The following is an 8187-nucleotide window of genomic DNA, read 5'->3' as shown; positions in this document are numbered from 1 at the left end:
ACAAAGACAGTGAAAGAGAGAGAAATTCTTACAAAATTCGTTCAGGGGCTGTGATGCCACCTGGATTGACCATATCTAGACCCACAGCTGATTGAGACATAAGGGTGGACACTCTTGGGGCTGAGAGGTTTGGTGAGGTTGGGTGAGCAAACGCAGACCCTTTAAAGTAATACGGCGTGGTACCCATCCCATGGTTCCCAAATCTCCAGGTTCAGGGGCATCGTCCTACTTTGAAAACATGCATGAGAAACCCCGAAGATGGTACACCGTGTGATCGGGAAAGGTTTCTAAAACAAACCTCATTTCTCATCTCCTTGTGCTCCGGTTCGCCATTCGAGCCGCTTTACTAGAAATCTCCCTCCTTGGAGAATCAGCACCTTTATCCTCCTGTTCCGTACAGGTTGCAATTTGTCCTGAGGATGAACGGGAAGAGGGGGAACCAATGAGAGACTAGCTCTAGGTGTTGGGACAGGCACAGGTCACTCTATTTTTCCCATCAGGAAGAAGAATTAACCACAGGCTCAGCCTGCCTCCGGGAACCAGAATACGGCCTGAAGCAATCCTGCGCTTTTGCGGCCAGCTCCCAAGAAAGCGAGTTGAAGAATGGAGCTCAGGGGCACTGCAATTCCCAAACCTGCAGACTTAGACATGATAACTCTCGTCCACAAATATATTGAGGGAAGGCAACGAAGAGGATTTGAAAGCAAGGCAGAATTGCAGGAAACAGATTTCAGGAGGTAGATTCGAATCGCCTTTAAAGCACAGGAAAAGCGGCAAAACCTCGACAATGATGCCCTTGGCCAAAAAGGGCGTATGCGTTTTTTCCTGAATATATTCAGGAAAAAACGCATACGCCCTTTTTGGCCAACCAAGCAACCTGGAAAGGCAAATCAGCGCTACAAAGAAGTCTCGCTTCCCATCGGTCAAAAGGGCCATGCTGAATAAAGTGTCAAAACCAGAAATGCAGGACAGGCCATGGAGAAATGGGAGCCTTGCTACGCTGATGGGCGGGATGTAAATTGCCAACAGCCACTCTGGAGAAGTGTACGGTGTGTCCTGAGACATCTAAAAAACTCAGCTTAGAGAGCATAGGGCACTTCCACTCATGGGCGTATAAATTGGGAAAACTAAAACTCAGCAAGACACAGGCACCCCAAAGTTTTGGGCTACTCTGTTGACAAGAACCTCCACTTCGTTACACCTTAAATATCCCAGGAAAGAGAAGAATGGATAAAGAAGTTGCGGTCCTTATGTACAATGGAATATCACTCAGCCATGAAATCAATGTCATAAGGCTAGTAGCAGCATGATGAGTGGATTTAGGTATGACGATTCTAAGTGAAATAAGTCACACAGAAAAAGACACTTATCATAAGATATCACTTATAGAGGGAATGTAAAAACCGCTACCCTTGAACTGAATTACAAAACAGAACAGAGTCACACGTTTAGAAAACACACTATGGCTGCTTAACGGGAAAGGTGAGGTGGGGTGATGCATAAAACAAGGGTTTCAAATTAGCTCAGATACCGTTCCAGAAACCCAATATGTAATACACAAGACCTACTCCTTGCTCACTGAACTGGACTCAACACCCCCTATTCACCGCCCAAGAATATATCTGACTAGTAAGAATCTTAAAACCTATGTATTGATATCTCTCTGTAAGTGAGTCAAGTGGGTATAAAGCGGCATAAACACAGCAGTGAAAAGCAGCTAAACCCCATTATAAAAATCAATTACGTTTCAAAACCCGTGAAACAAAGACAGTGAAAGAGAGAGAAATTCTTACAAAATTCGTTCAGGGGCTGTGATGCCACCTGGATTGACCATATCTAGACCCACAGCTGATTGAGACATAAGGGTGGACACTCTTGGGGCTGAGAGGTTTGGTGAGGTTGGGTGAGCAAACGCAGACCCTTTAAAGTAATACGGCGTGGTACCCATCCCATGGTTCCCAAATCTCCAGGTTCAGGGGCATCGTCCTACTTTGAAAACATGCATGAGAAACCCCGAAGATGGTACACCGTGTGATCGGGAAAGGTTTCTAAAACAAACCTCATTTCTCATCTCCTTGTGCTCCGGTTCGCCATTCGAGCCGCTTTACTAGAAATCTCCCTCCTTGGAGAATCAGCACCTTTATCCTCCTGTTCCGTACAGGTTGCAATTTGTCCTGAGGATGAACGGGAAGAGGGGGAACCAATGAGAGACTAGCTCTAGGTGTTGGGACAGGCACAGGTCACTCTATTTTTCCCATCAGGAAGAAGAATTAACCACAGGCTCAGCCTGCCTCCGGGAACCAGAATACGGCCTGAAGCAATCCTGCGCTTTTGCGGCCAGCTCCCAAGAAAGCGAGTTGAAGAATGGAGCTCAGGGGCACTGCAATTCACAAACCTGCAGACTTAGACATGATAACTCTCGTCCACAAATATATTGAGGGAAGGCAACGAAGAGGATTTGAAAGCAAGGCAGAATTGCAGGAAACAGATTTCAGGAGGTAGATTCGAATCGTCTTTAAAGCACAGGAAAAGCGGCAAAACCTCGACAATGATGCCCTTGGCCAAAAAGGGCGTATGCGTTTTTTCCTGAATATATTCAGGAAAAAACGCATACGCCCTTTTTGGCCAACCAAGCAACCTGGAAAGGCAAATCAGCGCTACAAAGAAGTCTCGCTTCCCATCGGTCAAAAGGGCCATGCTGAATAAAGTGTCAAAACCAGAAATGCAGGACAGGCCATGGAGAAATGGGAGCCTTGCTACGCTGATGGGCGGGATGTAAATTGCCAACAGCCACTCTGGAGAAGTGTACGGTGTGTCCTGAGACATCTAAAAAACTCAGCTTAGAGAGCATAGGGCACTTCCACTCATGGGCGTATAAATTGGGAAAACTAAAACTCAGCAAGACACAGGCACCCCAAAGTTTTGGGCTACTCTGTTGACAAGAACCTCCACTTCGTTACACCTTAAATATCCCCGGAAAGAGAAGAATGGATAAAGAAGTTGCGGTCCTTATGTACAATGGAATATCACTCAGCCATGAAATCAATGTCATAAGGCTAGTAGCAGCATGATGAGTGGATTTAGGTATGACGATTCTAAGTGAAATAAGTCACACAGAAAAAGACACTTATCATAAGATATCACTTATAGAGGGAATGTAAAAACCGCTACCCTTGAACTGAATTACAAAACAGAACAGAGTCACACGTTTAGAAAACACACTATGGCTGCTTAACGGGAAAGGTGAGGTGGGGTGATGCATAAAACAAGGGTTTCAAATTAGCTCAGATACCGTTCCAGAAACCCAATATGTAATACACAAGACCTACTCCTTGCTCAGTGAACTGGACTCAACACCCCCTATTCACCGCCCAAGAATATATCTGACTAGTAAGAATCTTAAAACCTATGTATTGATATCTCTCTGTAAGTGAGTCAAGTGGGTATAAAGCGGCATAAACACAGCAGTGAAAAGCAGCTAAACCCCATTATAAAAATCAATTACGTTTCAAAACCCGTGAAACAAAGACAGTGAAAGAGAGAGAAATTCTTACAAAATTCGTTCAGGGGCTGTGATGCCACCTGGATTGACCATATCTAGACCCACAGCTGATTGAGACATAAGGGTGGACACTCTTGGGGCTGAGAGGTTTGGTGAGGTTGGGTGAGCAAACGCAGACCCTTTAAAGTAATACGGCGTGGTACCCATCCCATGGTTCCCAAATCTCCAGGTTCAGGGGCATCGTCCTACTTTGAAAACATGCATGAGAAACCCCGAAGATGGTACACCGTGTGATCGGGAAAGGTTTCTAAAAGAAACCTCATTTCTCATCTCCTTGTGCTCCGGTTCGCCATTCGAGCCGCTTTACTAGAAATCTCCCTCCTTGGAGAATCAGCACCTTTATCCTCCTGTTCCGTATAGGTTGCAATTTGTCCTGAGGATGAACGGGAAGAGGGGGAACCAATGAGAGACTAGCTCTAGGTGTTGGGACAGGCACAGGTCACTCTATTTTTCCCATCAGGAAGAAGAATTAACCACAGGCTCAGCCTGCCTCCGGGAACCAGAATACGGCCTGAAGCAATCCTGCGCTTTTGCGGCCAGCTCCCAAGAAAGCGAGTTGAAGAATGGAGCTCAGGGGCACTGCAATTCACAAACCTGCAGACTTAGACATGATAACTCTCGCCCAGAAATATATTGAGGGAAGGCAACGAAGAGGATTTGAAAGCAAGGCAGAATTGCAGGAAACAGATTTCAGGAGGTAGATTCGAATCGCCTTTAAAGCACAGGAAAAGCGGCAAAACCTCGACAATGATGCCCTTGGCCAAAAAGGGCGTATGCGTTTTTTCCTGAATATATTCAGGAAAAAACGCATACGCCCTTTTTGGCCAACCAAGCAACCTGGAAAGGCAAATCAGCGCTACAAAGAAGTCTCGCTTCCCATCGGTCAAAAGGGCCATGCTGAATAAAGTGTCAAAACCAGAAATGCAGGACAGGCCATGGAGAAATGGGAGCCTTGCTACGCTGATGGGCGGGATGTAAATTGCCAACAGCCACTCTGGAGAAGTGTACGGTGTGTCCTGAGACATCTAAAAAACTCAGCTTAGAGAGCATAGGGCACTTCCACTCATGGGCGTATAAATTGGGAAAACTAAAACTCAGCAAGACACAGGCACCCCAAAGTTTTGGGCTACTCTGTTGACAAGAACCTCCACTTCGTTACACCTTAAATATCCCAGGAAAGAGAAGAATGGATAAAGAAGTTGCGGTCCTTATGTACAATGGAATATCACTCAGCCATGAAATCAATGTCATAAGGCTAGTAGCAGCATGATGAGTGGATTTAGGTATGACGATTCTAAGTGAAATAAGTCACACAGAAAAAGACACTTATCATAAGATATCACTTATAGAGGGAATGTAAAAACCGCTACCCTTGAACTGAATTACAAAACAGAACAGAGTCACACGTTTAGAAAACACACTATGGCTGCTTAACGGGAAAGGTGAGGTGGGGTGATGCATAAAACAAGGGTTTCAAATTAGCTCAGATACCGTTCCAGAAACCCAATATGTAATACACAAGACCTACTCCTTGCTCACTGAACTGGACTCAACACCCCCTATTCACCGCCCAAGAATATATCTGACTAGTAAGAATCTTAAAACCTATGTATTGATATCTCTCTGTAAGTGAGTCAAGTGGGTATAAAGCGGCATAAACACAGCAGTGAAAAGCAGCTAAACCCCATTATAAAAATCAATTACGTTTCAAAACCCGTGAAACAAAGACAGTGAAAGAGAGAGAAATTCTTACAAAATTCGTTCAGGGGCTGTGATGCCACCTGGATTGACCATATCTAGACCCACAGCTGATTGAGACATAAGGGTGGACACTCTTGGGGCTGAGAGGTTTGGTGAGGTTGGGTGAGCAAACGCAGACCCTTTAAAGTAATACGGCGTGGTACCCATCCCATGGTTCCCAAATCTCCAGGTTCAGGGGCATCGTCCTACTTTGAAAACATGCATGAGAAACCCCGAAGATGGTACACCGTGTGATCGGGAAAGGTTTCTAAAACAAACCTCATTTCTCATCTCCTTGTGCTCCGGTTCGCCATTCGAGCCGCTTTACTAGAAATCTCCCTCCTTGGAGAATCAGCACCTTTATCCTCCTGTTCCGTACAGGTTGCAATTTGTCCTGAGGATGAACGGGAAGAGGGGGAACCAATGAGAGACTAGCTCTAGGTGTTGGGACAGGCACAGGTCACTCTATTTTTCCCATCAGGAAGAAGAATTAACCACAGGCTCAGCCTGCCTCCGGGAACCAGAATACGGCCTGAAGCAATCCTGCGCTTTTGCGGCCAGCTCCCAAGAAAGCGAGTTGAAGAATGGAGCTCAGGGGCACTGCAATTCACAAACCTGCAGACTTAGACATGATAACTCTCGTCCACAAATATATTGAGGGAAGGCAACGAAGAGGATTTGAAAGCAAGGCAGAATTGCAGGAAACAGATTTCAGGAGGTAGATTCGAATCGCCTTTAAAGCACAGGAAAAGCGGCAAAACCTCGACAATGATGCCCTTGGCCAAAAAGGGCGTATGCGTTTTTTCCTGAATATATTCAGGAAAAAACGCATACGCCCTTTTTGGCCAACCAAGCAACCTGGAAAGGCAAATCAGCGCTACAAAGAAGTCTCGCTTCCCATCGGTCAAAAGGGCCATGCTGAATAAAGTGTCAAAACCAGAAATGCAGGACAGGCCATGGAGAAATGGGAGCCTTGCTACGCTGATGGGCGGGATGTAAATTGCCAACAGCCACTCTGGAGAAGTGTACGGTGTGTCCTGAGACATCTAAAAAACTCAGCTTAGAGAGCATAGGGCACTTCCACTCATGGGCGTATAAATTGGGAAAACTAAAACTCAGCAAGACACAGGCACCCCAAAGTTTTGGGCTACTCTGTTGACAAGAACCTCCACTTCGTTACACCTTAAATATCCCCGGAAAGAGAAGAATGGATAAAGAAGTTGCGGTCCTTATGTACAATGGAATATCACTCAGCCATGAAATCAATGTCATAAGGCTAGTAGCAGCATGATGAGTGGATTTAGGTATGACGATTCTAAGTGAAATAAGTCACACAGAAAAAGACACTTATCATAAGATATCACTTATAGAGGGAATGTAAAAACCGCTACCCTTGAACTGAATTACAAAACAGAACAGAGTCACACGTTTAGAAAACACACTATGGCTGCTTAACGGGAAAGGTGAGGTGGGGTGATGCATAAAACAAGGGTTTCAAATTAGCTCAGATACCGTTCCAGAAACCCAATATGTAATACACAAGACCTACTCCTTGCTCAGTGAACTGGACTCAACACCCCCTATTCACCGCCCAAGAATATATCTGACTAGTAAGAATCTTAAAACCTATGTATTGATATCTCTCTGTAAGTGAGTCAAGTGGGTATAAAGCGGCATAAACACAGCAGTGAAAAGCAGCTAAACCCCATTATAAAAATCAATTACGTTTCAAAACCCGTGAAACAAAGACAGTGAAAGAGAGAGAAATTCTTACAAAATTCGTTCAGGGGCTGTGATGCCACCTGGATTGACCATATCTAGACCCACAGCTGATTGAGACATAAGGGTGGACACTCTTGGGGCTGAGAGGTTTGGTGAGGTTGGGTGAGCAAACGCAGACCCTTTAAAGTAATACGGCGTGGTACCCATCCCATGGTTCCCAAATCTCCAGGTTCAGGGGCATCGTCCTACTTTGAAAACATGCATGAGAAACCCCGAAGATGGTACACCGTGTGATCGGGAAAGGTTTCTAAAAGAAACCTCATTTCTCATCTCCTTGTGCTCCGGTTCGCCATTCGAGCCGCTTTACTAGAAATCTCCCTCCTTGGAGAATCAGCACCTTTATCCTCCTGTTCCGTACAGGTTGCAATTTGTCCTGAGGATGAACGGGAAGAGGGGGAACCAATGAGAGACTAGCTCTAGGTGTTGGGACAGGCACAGGTCACTCTATTTTTCCCATCAGGAAGAAGAATTAACCACAGGCTCAGCCTACCTCCGGGAACCAGAATACGGCCTGAAGCAATCCTGCGCTTTTGCGGCCAGCTCCCAAGAAAGCGAGTTGAAGAATGGAGCTCAGGGGCACTGCAATTCACAAACCTGCAGACTTAGACATGATAACTCTCGTCCACAAATATATTGAGGGAAGGCAACGAAGAGGATTTGAAAGCAAGGCAGAATTGCAGGAAACAGATTTCAGGAGGTAGATTCGAATCGCCTTTAAAGCACAGGAAAAGCGGCAAAACCTCGACAATGATGCCCTTGGCCAAAAAGGGCGTATGCGTTTTTTCCTGAATATATTCAGGAAAAAACGCATACGCCCTTTTTGGCCAACCAAGCAACCTGGAAAGGCAAATCAGCGCTACAAAGAAGTCTCGCTTCCCATCGGTCAAAAGGGCCATGCTGAATAAAGTGTCAAAACCAGAAATGCAGGACAGGCCATGGAGAAATGGGAGCCTTGCTACGCTGATGGGCGGGATGTAAATTGCCAACAGCCACTCTGGAGAAGTGTACGGTGTGTCCTGAGACATCTAAAAAACTCAGCTTAGAGAGCATAGGGCACTTCCACTCATGGGCGTATAAATTGGGAAAACTAAAACTCAGCAAGA

Source organism: Balaenoptera borealis (genome assembly GCF_965194805.1).
Source record: "Balaenoptera borealis genome assembly, contig: HAP1_SCAFFOLD_370, whole genome shotgun sequence".
Taxonomy (NCBI): Eukaryota; Metazoa; Chordata; class Mammalia; order Artiodactyla; family Balaenopteridae; genus Balaenoptera; species Balaenoptera borealis.
This window is presented reverse-complemented; position numbering follows the sequence as displayed.